The 17,327-nt window shown below is 38.8% G+C and overlaps 1 protein-coding gene across 1 annotated transcript in view; it reads right to left on the bottom strand.

Annotated features, from left to right (window-relative positions):
• The window catches only part of LOC307167267 (NACHT, LRR and PYD domains-containing protein 3-like), a gene marked incomplete at its 5' end in the record, with an annotated part of 92,982 nt that overhangs the window by 46,279 nt on the left and 29,376 nt on the right, over window positions 1–17,327 (bottom strand). The gene's annotated exons all lie outside the window — the stretch shown is intronic.

The raw sequence follows: 17,327 nt of genomic DNA, 5'->3' as shown, positions 1-17,327 counted from the left end.
GGTCTAAATGAGTCTACTCCATCAGGATACTCCTATAAGCACGAGCCCCGTCTGAATGGTCGTGGCGGCGGTGTTGCAACAATCTATAGAGATTTTCTCAATGTTACTCAGAAAACGGGTTATAAGTTTATTTCATTTGAAGTACTTGTACTAAATGTTACGCTCTTAGATGTTCGAAAAACATCCCTATTATCTCTAGCCTTGGCTACCGTATATAGACCGCCTGGGCCTTACGCTGATTTCCTAAAAGAGTTTGCAGATCTTCTCTCAGACCTATTAGTTAACTTCGATAAAGCATTAATTGTTGGAGACTTTAATATCCATGTAGATAATCAAAATGATGCGTTAGGGGCTGCGTTTACAGATTTATTAAACTCCTTTGGGGTCAAGCAAAACGTTACCGGACCAACTCATCGATTTAATCATACACTCGATTTAATTATATCACATGGAACCGATCCAACCGATATAGATATCATTCCACAAAGTGACAATGTCACTGACCATTACATGGTAACTTGCATATTACGTACTCCTGTAATATATCATGCTGCGCCGCGTTATCGATTAGGCAGAACAATCCTTCCATCCACCATAGATCATTTTTCAAATAGCTTATTGGATCTGTCTCAGCTGCTCAGTGAACCCAAACAAACAGATGAACTTGAGGAATTAACTAGCACTATGAGCACCATTCTCTCTGGATCATTGATATTGTTGCGCCCATTAGATTAAAAAAGGTCAGAGAGAAAAGTAAAGCACCATGGTACAACAATACTACGCGTGTTCTAAAGAGAGAAACCCGTAATTTAGAGCGTAAATGGAAACAAACTAACTTAGAGGTCTTTAGAATCGCATGGAAAGACAGTATGTCACGTTATAAAAAGGCCCTAAAAGCGGCCAGGGCTGAGCATCTCCGCAAACTAATAGAAAACAACCATAACAATCCTAAGTTCTTATTTAACACCGTGGCGAGACTAACAAATAAACAGATGACTCCTGAACAAAATATTCCATTACAGTTTAGTAGTAATGATTTCATGAAGTTCTTCACTGAGAAAATAGAAAACATCAGAACCACAATTGTAAACGTTCAATCCTCAATCGCGCCTTATAATTCAGCCTCAATTATCACCCCGCAAGAACAATTACAGTGCTTTACAACTATAGAACAAAAAGAGTTAAATAAACTTTTTACTTCATCTAAAACAACAACATGTTTACTAGATCCTATACCAACTAAACTATTGAAAGAAGTGTTACCTGTAGTGGAAGAGCCTCTCCTCAATATTATTAACTCGTCTTTATCTTTAGGTTATGTTCCAAAAACATTTAAACTGGCAGTTATAAAACCTCTCATTAAGAAACCACAATTAGATCCGAATAATCTAGTAAATTATAGACCCATTTCAAATCTACCTTTTATGTCTAAAATACTAGAAAAAGTTGTGTCCGCTCAACTGGGCTCTTTCTTACAAGAAAATGACGTCTATGAAAAGTTTCAGTCTGGGTTCAGGCCGCATCATAGCACTGAAACTGCGCTCGTTAAAATCACAAATGATTTACTTTTAGCTTCTGACCAAGGCTGTATCTCAATATTAGTTTTACTTGATCTTAGTGCTGCGTTCGATACTATAGATCATACAATACTCTTAGATCGATTACAAAATTATACTGGTGTTCAAGGACAAGCATTAAGCTGGTTTAGATCGTATTTATCTGACCGCTACCATTTTGTTTATTTAAATGGAGAAAAATCTATCATAACTCCAGTAAACTATGGAGTGCCGCAGGGATCTGTGTTAGGCCCTCTATTATTCTCAATATATATGCTGCCACTTGGAAATATTATAAGGAAACATGGAATTAGTTTCCATTGTTATGCTGATGACACTCAAATCTATATTTCATCACGGCCGGATGAAAACGCTAAATTATCCAAATTGACAGAGTGTGTTAAAGATATAAAAGATTGGATGACGCGTAATTTTCTTTTATTAAATCCAGACAAGACAGAGGTACTACTTATCGGTTCAAAAAACCACCCACAAAACCTCTCACAATACAACTTTAACATAGTAGGATGTCCTGTTACTTCATCCTCTACAGTAAAAGACCTGGGTGTTATATTAGACTGCAACCTGTCTTTTGAAAATCATATTTCATATGTAACAAGAACAGCCTTTTTCCACCTTAGAAACATTGCTAAGCTACGTGACATGCTATCAGTTTCTGATGCAGAAAAGTTAGTTCATGCATTCATGACTTCGAGACTAGATTACTGTAATGCGTTATTAGCCGGTTGTCCTGCATCCTCAATAAACAAGCTACAGTTAGTCCAAAATGCCGCCGCTAGAGTTCTAACTAGATCAAGAAAATATGATCATATAACACAGATTTTATCATCACTACATTGGTTACCTATAAAGTCCCGTATTAATTACAAGGTATTGCTACTGACTTATAAAGCCCTAAACGGCTTAGCTCCAGTCTATTTAACGGATCTTCTATCGCCCTATAATCCATCGCGCTCTTTAAGGTCACTAAATTCGAGGCTTTTGGTCATACCTAGGATATCCAGATCCACCAAAGGAGGGAGTGCATTTTCACATTTAGCACCAAAACTCTGGAATAGTCTTCCGGATACTGTGCGTTGCTCAGACTCGCTCTCCCAGTTTAAAACTAGATTAAAGACGCATCTCTTCAGCCAGGCATTCATATAATACTTTTAATCTTACAGTTAAATCCGACATCTAGCATATAAACGCCAGAGGAGAACTGGCCCCCGACTGAGCCCGGGTTCTCCCAAGGTTTTTTTTTTCTCCATTAGGTCACCTGATGGAGTTTTTCGGTTCCTTGCCACTGTTGCCTTTGGCTTGCTCAGTTGGGGATATTTAATTTAATTAATCAATCAACGATACTATTGATCAGCATTACCAAATGTAGACGTTCCACTAGAAACAAACATTGATGTATTGTTCTAATTTATTGCTGTGAAGCTGCTTTGATACAGCCTGTGTTGTGAAAAGCGCTATATAAATAAACTTGACTTGACTTGACTTGATGGATCCATGTTCTCATTCTGTTTACGCCAAATTCTGACTCTACCATCTGAATGTCTCAACAGAAATCGAGACTCATCAGACCAGGCAGCATTTTTCCAGTCTTCAACTGTCCAATTTTGGTGAGCTCGTGCAAATTGTAGCCTCTTTTTCCTATTTGTAGTGGAGATGAGTGGTACCCGGTGGGGTCTTCTGCTGTTGTAGCCCATCCGCCTCAAGGTTGTGCGTGTTGTGGCTTCACAAATGCTTTGCTGCATACCTCGGTTGTAACGAGTGGTTATTTCAGTCAAAGTTGCTCTTCTATCAGCTTGAATCAGTCGACCCATTCTCCTCTGACCTCTAGCATCAACAAGGCATTTTCGCCCACAGGACTGCCGCACACTGGATGTTTTTCCCTTTTCACACCATTCTTTGTAAACCCTAGAAATGGTTGTGCACCAACAACAATGCCACGCTCAAAATTGCTTAAATCACCTTTCTTTCTCATTCTGACATTCAGTTTGGAGTTCAGGAGATTGTCTTGACCAGGACCACACCCCTAAATGCATTTAAGCAACTGCCATGTGATTGGTTGATTAGATAATTTCATTAATGAGAAATTGAACAGGTGTTCCTAATAATCCTTTAGGTGAGTGTATATGCAACAGTTTATTGAGCCTTTTCTTTTAACAGTTTTAAATTTCAGTTAAGGTGCGCATGAAGAACAATTCATAGTGCTCTCTACTGCAGTGCTGTAATCAAACAGACAACCGGGAGAAAGGAATATGATTTTATGCAAACCATAGACCTTTATCAAAAAATAAAGTATAATAATGGGAACATTTATCTTGGAGAGAGTGTCATCGTGTTACTGTCGTAACCGAACGCGACGTGCTGTTTGAATGCTGAATGGAGAATTACAGATGAGTTTCCATTAACTTTAACTTAACGACTTAAATATACATTTTTACCTCACATTATGCTATACAATGACTTTAGAAGTCTTAAAATATAGTGCACGAAAACTTTATGGTGCTTTAAGATGTTTTTTATGCCTTTAGTGGGGCATAACACAATAGTATGCACAATATCGGACCTCACTGAGAAGCTGCAGCCGAGGCGGGATGATTTTTGGTGTGGCGGACCACCACAGCAGAATGAATGTAGCGTAAACACTGTGCACTATATTAAAATTCAGTCTTATGCAAAATCTGCTTTCATAAATGACACTTTTCACAACATAGGCTAGTTTTACTGTTAAGACGACAGCACACTGTGCGATTTTGGCCACGATTTGGCCGTCTGAGACAAATTTTGCAAATCCTAAAAGTTTCCTCTGATCTTAGGCCAAAACCTGAAGTGTTCGATTGCTCCTGTCTGCCTGGCTGCCTGCTGTGAGTTCGTTTTCTTCAGTGCTGTAAGCTCCGTCTTAGCCTCGTATTTCTTTCTGTTTTGAACCATCATCTACTATCATTTCTAGTTGTTTATACTACTAAATACAGCTTACCCAAAATCTCAGATTAACCTGACATCGCTAGCTTCCGTTATTATTAGCACAACACGCTAGCAATTTGCTAGCCTGTTAACGCGTCACCCTTGAGCTCAGTTATTTGTTATTTATTTTCTCTCGCGTGCCCGCGCCTTTGAGTTCATAAAAAGCCCAGATGAGTAAGAATCAGTCAAACATGGTGAGTAATGTCTTGTCCTGTTATTGTCACCTGCAATTCATGTCACATGTTTAGCATAGCCATCTCTGTCGGCAATATAGGATTTATATGTGATAAATGCAAGGAGACAGTCAGGCTGATGGAGAAGATTTCAGAACTAGAGACACGCATCCAAACCAGTGTTGCCAACTATTTTCACAGGAAAGTAGTGATGTGTCGTTCATGAGCGATTCGTTCTCTGAGAGTGATTCGTTCTATTTGTGTTGGCCGCGCATGCGCATTACACAACATTTGGGTTCTGAATCTGTACTGGAAACAGAAATGATTAGTTAATCTCTCTCGAGTCTTCGGGTTCGGGACAGGTCCGAGTCTTTCGTTCTTCCTGTCAGTCCTGTAGAGGCTATGCTGTCAGTACCGGAAAGAGAAATGATTAGTTCATCTTTCGAGTCATGGGTTCGGACGGACCGAGTCTTTCGTTCTTCCTGTCAGTCTCATATGTGGCCTGTGGGTTTGAGGCGCTCTCTTTTCTTTCTCCGCCTCCCGTATTGCTATGTCATCTAATGTGGGTGGGAGAGGTTAGCAATTAAGAGCAGGCAGGTGTATAGGCACCTGGGTTCCTCATGCCGGGAGCATTCACTGTGTCTCCAGGTTCGTTTGTGTTACCGCACTCCCGCCACTCCGGGTTCCGACGGAGGCCATCGCCCCTCCCTTCCGAACGGCGTTCACCCATCCCTTAGGACCGACTGACCCATGTTCAACTAAGTGCAGCAGTGTTCCGGGGTGCTGTTTGTAACGCAAGGGATGTCCAAACTATCTGTTGTTGTATGGTTACTTGGGTTCAGTGCACTAAGGGAGGTTTTCTTGTTTTCTTGATGGTCTAAGGTGTGACCGAGTGATTGTGTGTTTGTGTTTGTTTATTTATATAGCACTGTTAAAACACAACCAGGGTTGAATCAAAGTGCTTTACATACAGATTCCAATAAGGAATAAAAATAACGACATACCTAGACCAGTCAATAAATAACATATAGAATGTCACATCTACTCATTATAGGCTAACGACATCAGATGCGATTTGATTGCTAACAGTGCCACTGTTTGTGTGTGTGTACGCGCACTTCCAATACATGGAATGCCTAGACTGACAAGCATAGAGGAGGTACACTTTTATTCTAGCTGTTTTGGCATGTCCCTGCTTGTTTTCTGCTTTAGTTGTAATGAGGCTCCGTTGTTATGTTCGCCAGCATTCATTGTGACCCTGGCGAATGTGTGAAGCGCCGGAACGCTGTCTACTCATCTAATCGCTAGACTGCAAAAAGGTATGTTATGGCTTTGATTATAATGTGTTTGTTAAAAAGTAAAACGTAACAAATGTATGTGCTTCATGGTCCTTGCTGAAAGAAATAAGGGTAGAGGATTTTTCTCTCAGTAATTCTACCGGCTCACATCTGGCTAGGATATTCCCGTATTTAATGTATGGGTCTTGTGTTCGGCGTGTGAGCGCATGTGTTTATAAGTAAATAGACTGACTGATTATGAATCTAAGCTGCACAGAGCACTCAACTGGGTCTCTCGTTTTTTTTTTTTATAGAGGCTACTGCCATCCAATTGTCGGCTGCTGTTCTCATGAGTGTGTTTGAATGTGTATGTGCAGGTGCTGCTTTTAAGACACTTTTCCATTTTTGTTTATTTCTTTTTTTTTTTTTTTTTTCCTACTAGCCGGCGGGCTGTAAGAGATTTGTGTTAGTGAACTGATTGTGGTTACTGGCTATTGGTTTCTTCTTTTTTGTTTGTTTGTTTGTCTCAACCCCCCTTCCCTAGTAATTGCCTCGGTGTGGATTGGGCCCCTATGATAGATTACCTACCAGGTTCTAGCCTGGTTTCTTTAGAGTGCTTCACCCATTTGGAATCAATGTGTGCAGTGTAATGCTGTGAAGTGTGCATCTTTTGAAATAGCTCAAAGAGCATGGTTGAGGTATTGTGTAAGCTGAGTTTGTAGTGTTTGTTCTACTCTAAAGTGGTGTGTCTTAGCTCACGTGTGGTATTGAAACCTAGGCCTGGTCAAGCTTTTATTCCGGTGGCCCACCCACCTATGGCTTATCCCTATGTTAAATTATGGATTTGTGTGTTATTTTTTGACAACCAAAAGCAACTCATATTTTACTCAGATGAAATAAAGATTGTATCTTTTTATTTTGCTAAGCCAAGCCTGTGTGTGATTCTTTATAAAATAGAGTCCCCTTGCTCTCACCAGTCTTGTCCAAAGGGGTGGCGTAGTCAGTACTGCCATTAGTCCCCACCAGGGGACTACACATAGAGGCTATGCAGTCAGTATCACAGAAATTATTAGTTCATCTTTCAAGTCTTGAGTTCGGGTTCGGGTCCGAGTCTTTCGTTCTTCCTGTCAGTCCCATAGAGGTTACAGTTACGTGATGCGTTTCTGTTCTCAAATGTTTATAGGCTATATTTGTGAATTTCTGTCATGAAGATTATTTTCTATAACATTGAATGTGATATTTAAGAGTTGGTTATGCAAAGCTTTATCCGTATGATAGGGAAAACCACTTTGATGAGACTTGTTTACAGTGGATTATAATTTTCAGATAATATCATAGACATATACAAATATGGGAAATATATTGACTATTCAAGTCTAACTTCACAAATTCAAGTCAATTAGACTATTACTATTTTTGTATCAACTGTAATCAATTTTTCTCTATTGAGTTGTTATATGATTTTTTTTGTCCTTGTGTTATTCATGAATAAAAATCAGTTTTAAAAAATTGAAATGAAGTTTTATGTATTTTGGATTCATGCCTATTTTTGAGTCATTCACTGTTTTTTTTGTGTTATTTTAGTGATTTTTTTTAGTCACCTAAAGTTTGAAACCTACACCTTTCTTAACAGTGTATAGGCCTAAGGCCTATGTATTTTATATTATATACACTCACCTAAAGGATTATTAGGAACACCTGTTCAATTTCTCATTAATGAAATTATCTAATCAACCAATCACATGGCAGTTGCTTAAATGCATTTAGGGGTGTGGTCCTGGTCAAGACAATCTCCTGAACTCCAAACTGAATGTCAGAATGGGAAAGAAAGGTGATTTAAGCAATTTTGAGCGTGGCATTGTTGTTGGTGCCAGACGGGCCGGTCTGAGTATTTCACAATCTGCTCAGTTACTGAGATTTTCACGCACAACCATTTCTAGGGTTTACAAAGAATGGTGTGAAAAGGGAAAAACATCCAGTATGCGGCAGTCCTGTGGGCGAAAATGCCTTGTTGATGCTAGAGGTCAGAGGAGAATGGGCCGACTGATTCAAGCTGATAGAAGAGCAACTTTGACTGAAATAACCACTCGTTACAACCGAGGTATGCAGCAAAGCATTTGTTAAGCCACAACATGCACAACCTTGAGGCAGATGGGCTACAACAGCAGAAGACCCCACCGGGTACCACTCATCTCCACTACAAATAGGAAAAAGAGGCTACAATTTGCACAAGCTCACCAAAATTGGACAGTTGAAGACTGGAAAAATGTTGCCTGGTCTGATGAGTCTCGATTTCTGTTGAGACATTCAGATGGTAGAGTCATAATTTGGCGTAAACAGAATGAGAACATGGATCCATCATGCCTTGTTACCACTGTGCAGGCTGGTGGTGGTGGTGTAATGGTGTGGGGGATGTTTTCTTGGCACACTTTAGGCCACTTAGTGCCAATTGGGCATCGTTTAAATGCCACGGCCTACCTGAGCATTGTTTCTGACCATGTCCATCCCTTTATGACCACCATGTACCCATCCTCTGATGGCTACTTCCAGCAGGATAATGCACCATGTCACAAAGCTCGAATCATTTCAAATTGGTTTCTTGAACATGACACTGTACTAAAATGGCCCCCATAGTCACCAGATCTCAACCCAAAAGAGCATCTTTGGGATGTGGTGGAACGGGAGCCTTGTCAAGTCAAGTCAAGTATATAGCGCTTTTCACAATACAAATTGTATCAAAGCAGCTTCACAGTATTAAATTAAAATATTTTTTTCTAGTGGAATTTATTGATTGATAAAAATAAATTAATATTCCCAAAATATCCCCAACTGAGCAAGCCAAAGGCAACGGTGGCAAGGAACCGAAAAACTCCATCAAGTGACCTAATGGTGACCTGAAACTCCATCAGGTGACCTAATGGAGAAAAAAAAAACCTTGGGAGAACCCAGGCTCAGTCGGGGGCCAGTTCTCCTCTGGCGTTTATGAACTAGAAGACCGGATTTAACTGTAAGATTAAAAATATTATATGAATGCCTGACTGAAGAGATGCGCCTTTAATCTAGTTTTAAACTGGGAGAGCGAGTCTGAGCAACGAACAGTATCAGGAAGGCTATTCCAGAGTTTTGGAGCTAAATATGAAAACGCCCTCCCTCCTTTGTGCTCTGGATGTGCATCCCACAAATCTCCATCAACTGCAAGATGCTATCCTATCAATATGGGCCAACATTTCTAAAGAACGCTTTCAGCACCTTGTTGAATCAATGCCACATAGAATTAAGGCATTTCTGAAGGCGAAAGGGGGTCAAACACAGTATTAGTATGGTGTTCCTAATAATCCTTTAGGTGAGTGTATATATAACAATGTGTGTTATCATAATATATTGTAATAACAGCAATAACAACAATAATAATAAAACACACCACAGATGCACAAGAAACATTTAGGAAAGAGACGGACAGGGGCAATAATAAGATGGAACTTTTATTTTTCAGATAATTTTTATTGCACATATTTTTGTATTTTAATTCCTAAATATAAAACAATATACATTCAGGCGCAGTCAATAATACGAATCTAATGTTGTATTTGTTGTAAGGCTGTCTGATCGATTGCTCCTGTCTGCCTCGCTGCCTGCTGTGAGTGTGTTTGCTTCGGTGCTGTAAGCTCCGTCTTAGCCTCGTATTTCCTTGTTTTGAACCATCATTTACTACAATTTCTAGTTGTTTATACTACTACTAAATACAGCTTACCCAACATCTCAGATTAACCTGACATCGCTAGCTTCCGTTACTACTAGCACAACACGCTAGCAATTCGCTAGCCTGCTAACGCGCCACCCGTGCGCTCAGCTATTTTTATTTATTTATTTTTCTCTCGCGCGCTCGCGCCTTTGAGTTCATAAAAGCTCAGGTGCAGGGCCGTGCAGAGACCTCTGGAGGGGCAGGTGCTCAAAGTATAAAAGGGGGGCACATGGAACAAGGCTTTAAATGGGGCTGTGTTTTTCCTGGCTTAAAATAAGACGGAGGTGGTAAAATCCTAATAATGTATTTTAATAATAAGATAATTAATTTGTATTTTTTTTGTAGATCATCATATAGCCTAATGTGTTTCCCACAGTATTTTTTTGGGTTGAGCTCGCTACCTCTAGGGGGGTGTGGGGGCATGCCCCCCCGTAAGAAAATTTTGTACATTTTAAAGATAAATTCATTAATCTGGTGCACTTTGAGTCACCCGAATCCACTGTTAAAAATAATTAATCCACCCGCAAACCGCCCATATTCTTTGATTTAGATATCTTCATCTGATCATCACATTACAATTATTGAAATTCTCAGTGTTAAGCATGATAATATGGTAACATATCACACTGAAGTAGGCTGATTTAAAATTAACATTTATATAAAATAAAAGTTCTTCTTTTGGCAAAATTACATTTCCTTAATAGCCTAAACAGAGGCTTTTCTCCCTTCAAACTTAAATTGTCAATGTTTCATTACATCACTGTTTGAAAACTCTAATTTTTTGTACCTTTTATAAAGGGCACCCTAATTGTATTAAATGTATGCATCTTTCATCTTTTATTTCAAATTCTTAAATTTGATCAATATATTCAATTACAATAATAAGACACTAGGCTGTTACCTATCAAATTAAATAATTTACATTGAAAAATTATAACTGTATTAAATTAGATTATTTTAAATATTTTTGAATATACAAATAAGGAATGTTGAAAAGAATGATACTTTATGAAACTAAACCGCCAGTAGGAGGCGGCAGGCGACCGTTTTAATGAGCGAGTCATTGAGTCATTCATTCAAACGATTCGTTCAAACGGCTGATTTATTCAGAATGAGGCAGTTTGTGAATGGGTAATTGAATCTTTGACTCAACCGATTCGTTCAAAACGCTGAATCATTCAGTAATGCAACAAGTGTTGCTGTGAGATGCGCTATGGTTCTGCGGTGATCTTTGTTTGGAACTATTTTCGCTGCAGAAACAGAACAAAAACAGTCATTGCGTCTAAAATGTAAGTGACTTAATTTTAACTATTTGTTTATTGACCTGTTATGAAATCAGTCTCGGTTTCAATCTTGATGGCATTCAGGAAAACAGTTACTTCTACAGCCTACACACTGCAATATAAACAACATATCTGCATGCTCTCTTCACGTCGTCCTTGTAAAATAATAATAATAACTAAACAAACATCAAAATCACTTCGCTGAGAATGAAACGCCACTTACCAGCAGCCGCAGATTTGAAGATATCTTCTGGTAGTGCGCGTAGCCGCGCGAAATTAAAAAATGTGCGTGCAGCGTAAGGTATCGTCCCGGATGAGTTCGTCAGGTGAAAGGTCATCATGTGGGTCATTTCATTTATGGCTAAATTATTATTAATTCATTTTACTAATAGTTAGGTTGGGCAGGCATCCACAAAAGGGCCTTTAATTACAAAAAAAGGAGAGGAAATTTTGCCTTGATAAAAGGGCACTTTGGGCACCAAGGGGCAAAGGGGCAGGTGCTCGAGCACCCAACGCCCCCCCCTCTGCACGTGCCTGCTCAGGTGAGTAAGAATCACTCAACAAACACGGTGAGTAATGTCTTGTCCTGTTATTGTCACCTGCACTTCATGTCACATGTTTAGCATAGACTTCTCTGTTGGCAATATAGGATTTATATGTGATAAATGTAAGGAGACAGTTAGGCTGACAGAGAAGATTTCAGAACTAGAAACACACATCCAAACTTTAATTGAGGATAGTAAGAGTGCTAGAGCTTCAGATACTATTTTGGATGTGCCTAGCATAGTGAACTCTTTACATGATGCGGTTCCAGCTGAATTAGTGCCTGCGCAGCCAGGCAAATGGGTGACAGTGAGGGATCGCTCTAGTCGTGGATCAAAAAAACACTCTTCCGTTCCGATTACCATAACAAATCGATTTGCCCCGCTCAGTGAAACACCCACTGAGAATGATTGTGCCCTAGTTATTGGCGATTCTATTACACGGAACGTGAAAATAGAGACACAAACCACCATAGTCACATGTTTGCCGGGAGCCAGAGCGCCTGACATCAAAGCAAATTTAAAAGTGCTGGCTAATGCTAATCGTAAATTCTCTAAGATCATTATTCACGTCGGCACTAATGATGTTCGACTCCGCCAGTCGGAGATCACCAAAATTAATATTAAAGAGGTGTGTGAACTCGCAAGTACGATGTCATGCACAGTAATTTGCTCTGGCCCCCTTCCTGTTCGCAGGAGTGATGAGATAGTTAGTAGATTGTGTTCGCTTAACGGTTGGCTGTCTCGGTGGTGTCCGCTTAATAATATAGAATTTATAGACAATTGGAAATGTTTTTGGGGCAAACCTGACCTGTTGAAAAGAGATGGTATTCATCCCTCCTGGGATGGTGCTGCTCTTCTCTCTAGTAATATGGCTCATAGTCTTAGAGCTCAAACATGAGAATCTGGGGCTCAGGTCAGGAAGCAGACAGACTGGCTAAACCGACCGTCTGCTAGTGGCCTCGCGTCACCCAGGTCAGATAAATCCCATCACATAGAGCCTCTTTCACCTAGCTATCATCACATAGAGACTGTGTCTGTTCCCCGAATTTGGAAATCCAAAAAACGTTTAAACCCATCTAAGGTTAAAAATTTAATTGATGTTCAACAAATAAAAAACAGCTATAATACAGATGAGCAAATGCTAAAGCTTGGGTTGCTGAATATTCGATCGCTTACTCCAAAAGCACTCATTGTTAATGATATGATTTCAGATAATAACCTAGATGTGCTGTGTTTGACAGAAACCTGGCTAAAACCAAACGATTACATTACTTTAAATGAGTCCACCGCGCAAGATTACTGTTATAAACATGAGCCTCGTCTGAAACGCAAAGGGGGAGGAGTTGCTGTAATCTATAGTAATATTTTCAAAACCACTAAGAAATCAAGTTTTAAATATAATTCTTTTGAAGTGTTAGTATAAAAATATATAGTATAAATGATAAATCACGTTTGAGATTTGTGCTGGCTACTGTATACAGGCCACCAGGGCACCATAAAGACTTTTTCAAAGAATTTGCAGACTTTCTATCAGAATTAATATTGACTGCAGATAAAGTACTAATTGTTGGTGATTTTAATATACACATCAATAATGAAAAAGATGCATTGGGATTGGCATTTAAAGACATTGTAAACTCAATTGGAGTTAGACAACACGTGTCAGGACCTACTCACTGTCGTAATCATACTCTAGATCTAATATTATCACATGGAATAGATGTTGATGCCGTTGAAATTCTGCAGCAGAGCGATGACATCTCAGATCATTATCTAGTCTCGTGTAAACTTCATTTAGCCAAGACTGCAAAGCCGACTCAGTGTTTCAAATATGTTAGACCTATCACTTCTGCCACTAAAGATTGCTTTATCAATAATCTTCCTGATCAGTTTCATCATCTCAGCATCCCAGATAGCTTAGAAGAACTCGATATTGCAACAGAAACTTTTAACTCTCTCTTTTCCAGCACTTTAGATACAGTTGCTCCGTTGCGCTTAAAGAAGATTAAAGAAAATAGTCCAACGCCGTGGTACAACGAGCATACTCGGGCCCTTAAGAGAGCAGCCAGAAAAATGGAGCGCAACTGGAAGAAAACAAAACTAGAGGTATTTCGCATTTCATGGAAAGAGAGCTCGATTGCTTACAGAGAGGCTTTAAAAGCTGCTAGATCTGCTTATTTTTCAACCCTATTAGAAGAAAATAAACAAAATCCTAGGTATTTATTTGAAACGGTGGCTAAACTAACAAAAAAGAAAGCTTCAAGCCAAGAAGTTTCCAAGCAGCACAGCAGTAATGACTTTATGAACTTCTTCACTTTATAAGATTGATAATATCAGGGACAAAATTATAACTATGCAACCGTCTACTACAGTATCGCATCAGGCAGTGCATTGTAGTCTCCCGGAGGAAAAATTGGATTCATTTATTGCTATAGGAGAGGAAGAATTTTGCAAACTTGTTAATTCATCTAAATCGACAACATGTATGTTAGACCCTATACCGACTAAGCTACTAAAAGAAATGCTTCCAGAGGTCATAGATCCTCTTCTTAATATCATTAATTCATCTTTGTCTCTAGGATACGTACCGAAAACCTTTAAGCTGGCTATGATTAAACCGCTTGTTAAAAAAACGCAACTTGATCCTACAGAATTAGTCAATTACAGGTCGATCTCAAATCTACCTTTTCTGTCAAAGATATTAGAAAAAGCAGTATCTTCACAACTGTGTTCCTTTCTTGAAAGAAATGATATCTGTGAGGATTTTCAGTCCAGATTTAGGCCGTACCATAGTACTGAGACTGCTCTCATTAGAGTCACAAATGATTTGCTCTTATCATCCGATCGTGGTTGTATCTCTCTATTAGTGTTACTCGATCTTAGTGCTGCGTTTGACACCATTGACCACAACATTCTTTTAAATAGACTAGAAAACTATGTTGGCATTAGTGGAATTGCACTAGCATGGTTTAAATCATACTTATCTGACCGTTATCAGTTTGTAGCAGTAAATGAAGAGATGTCTCATTGATCATAAGTTCAGTATGGCGTACCACAAGGCTCAGTACTAGGACCGCTGCTGTTCACTCTGTACATGATACCATTAGGAAACATGGAATTAGCTTTCACTGTTATGCCGACGATACTCAGCTCTATATTTCTTCAAAACCTAACGAAACTTACCAATTCACAAAATTAACAGAATGCATAGCTGATATAAAAATTGGATGACTAGCAATTTCCTACTACTTAATTCTGAAAAAACAGAGATTCTAATTATTGGACAAAAAACTTCCTCACGTAATAACCTAGAATACTGTCTAACACTTAATGGCTGCTCTGTTAAGTCTTCGTCGTCGGTTAGGAACCTGAGTGTGCACTTTGATACCAATCTTTCATTTGAAAGTCACATGTCTAGTATCTGTAAAACCGCATTTTTCCATCTTAAAAATATATCTTAATTACGTCATATGATCTCATTGACAAATGCGGAACAATTAGTTCATGCGTTCATGACCTCAAGGCTAGATTATTGTAATGCTCTATTGGCTGGTTGCCCTGCACTTTTAATAAACAAACTACAGCTAGTCCAAAACGCAGCAGCTCGAGTTCTTACCAGAACCAGGAAGTATGACCATATTAGCCCAGTTCTGTCAAAACTGCATTGGCTGCCTATTAAACATCGCATACATTTTAAAATATATATGATTACTTACAAAGCACTAAATGGTTTAGCTCCGCAGTACTTGAGCGAGCTCTTAACGCATTATAGTCCTTCACGTCTATTGAGATCTCAAAATTCTGGCCAGTTAATAATACCTAGAATATCAAAATCGACTGCTGGCGGTAGATCCTTTTCCTATTTAGCACCAAAACTTTGGAACAGTCTTCCTACCAATGTCCGGGAAGCAGACACACTCTGTCAGTTCAAAGCAAGATTAAAGACACATCTCTTTGACCTAGCATTCACATAATACATTATACCCTTCTAGGTAACACTTTATTTTACGGTACCCTTGATACAGAGTAATTACTTAATTAATTACTTAGTAATAGACTTTGTAATAACATGTAACAAAATGTACTTAACATGTAACTAAGTTATGGAACGGCCTGTACTTACAGATTGTAATTATGCACATGTAATAGGCAGCTACTGTTACACATGTGTAACAAGCCGAGTCTGTTACATACGTGTTACGGACTTGGTACACTGTAATTATGTAAGAAAGTACTTAGTATAACACAATGTAACAACAAGTACTTAAATATGTTAGGCTACTAAGGTCTGCAGTTACACATGATAAATGTGTATGTTCTGTAGCATTACTTGTATGTAACATAAAATAAAGTGTATCAAGATTGTACTTAAGTGCACTTCCTGTGTATCTACCTATGTTATCCATCTGAATTAACCCACTAGTTCACAGCTTAAATACATGCATTAGCTTCCTAATTACATTGCAATTACAAAATATTACACAGGTATAAGCTACGTAAAATAAAGTGTATCAAGAATGTACTTAAGTGTACTTTGTGTATACATGCCTTATTCATCTCTGCCTTAGTTTGATTTAACTTACTAGTTCACAGCTTAAATGCATGCAGTAGTTTCCTAATTACATTGTAATTACATAATATTACACAGGTATAAGCTACGTAAAATAAAGTGTATCAAGAATGTACTTAAGTGTACTTCATGTGTATTTATAAACCTTATCCAACTCGGCTTGTTACACATGTGTAACAGTAGCTGCCTATTACATGTGCGTAATTACAATCTGTAAGTACAGGCTGTTCCATAACTTAGTTACATGTTAAGTACATTTTGTTACATGTTATTACAACGTCTATTACTAAGTAATTAATTAAGTAATTACTCTGTATTAAGGGTACCGTAAAATAAAGTGTTACCGACTTCGATAATTCAATGTTAGGCTGCATAGATTAGGCCAGCCGGAACCGGGAACACTTCCCATAAATCCTGATGTACTCGTTACATCATAAGAAGAATGGCATTTACGCTAATTTTAGTGTCTTTGTTTATCCCGAGGTTTTCCCGCAACCTGCCGTATCCAGATCTGACGAAGGGCCTTCGCCTGGACCTGATGACAACGCAGTGCTGAAGTGCCAACTAGTCTCTCCCTATGGAGGATCCCTTTACCACTCTAGAGATAAAGCGTTGTCGGGAAAATTCGTTTCACGTACCTACCCCGAAGTGACAAAATAAAATAAAATTCTGTATCAAAATTTATAAGGAAAGACCAGTATTTTGTTTAGGCTTGGTCTGTAGGGAATTACAAACCTGCGTACATATATTCAAACGCACATAACTATAGAACTAATTCTTAATGCGCATGTGAACGCCATCAGCGTTTATCACAGGTTCGCATTTAAAGTCTGTGTAGAGAGAATGGTGTTGTCTTGGCGGCCCCTAATTTAATAACAAATGACCGTTGCGACGGAAGCTAATCAATCAAAACTAATTTTAGCTGGAAAATAACTTTATTAAAGAACCGCTATAAAGCCAAAACAATCTCTGTTACCTTAAATTATACGTTTATCTCTGTAAAGCTACATTGTTAAAAGCGCTATATAAATGAAGATGACTTGACTTGACTAGTTTGATATTAGGGCTGCACAACTGATCAAAGTGAAACCGCACGTGATCTGGTAAAGGCTGTGATTATTTTATGTGCAGTTTGTCAGTGAAGTACGGGTCTGTGATCGGTAGTAAATGCTGCTCGATCTGAAAGCCAGAGGGCGTCTCAC

Source organism: Squalius cephalus, assembly GCF_949319135.1.
Source record: "Squalius cephalus genome assembly, chromosome: 11".
NCBI classification, from domain to species: Eukaryota; Metazoa; Chordata; class Actinopteri; order Cypriniformes; family Leuciscidae; genus Squalius; species Squalius cephalus.
This window is presented reverse-complemented; position numbering and strand designations above follow the sequence as displayed.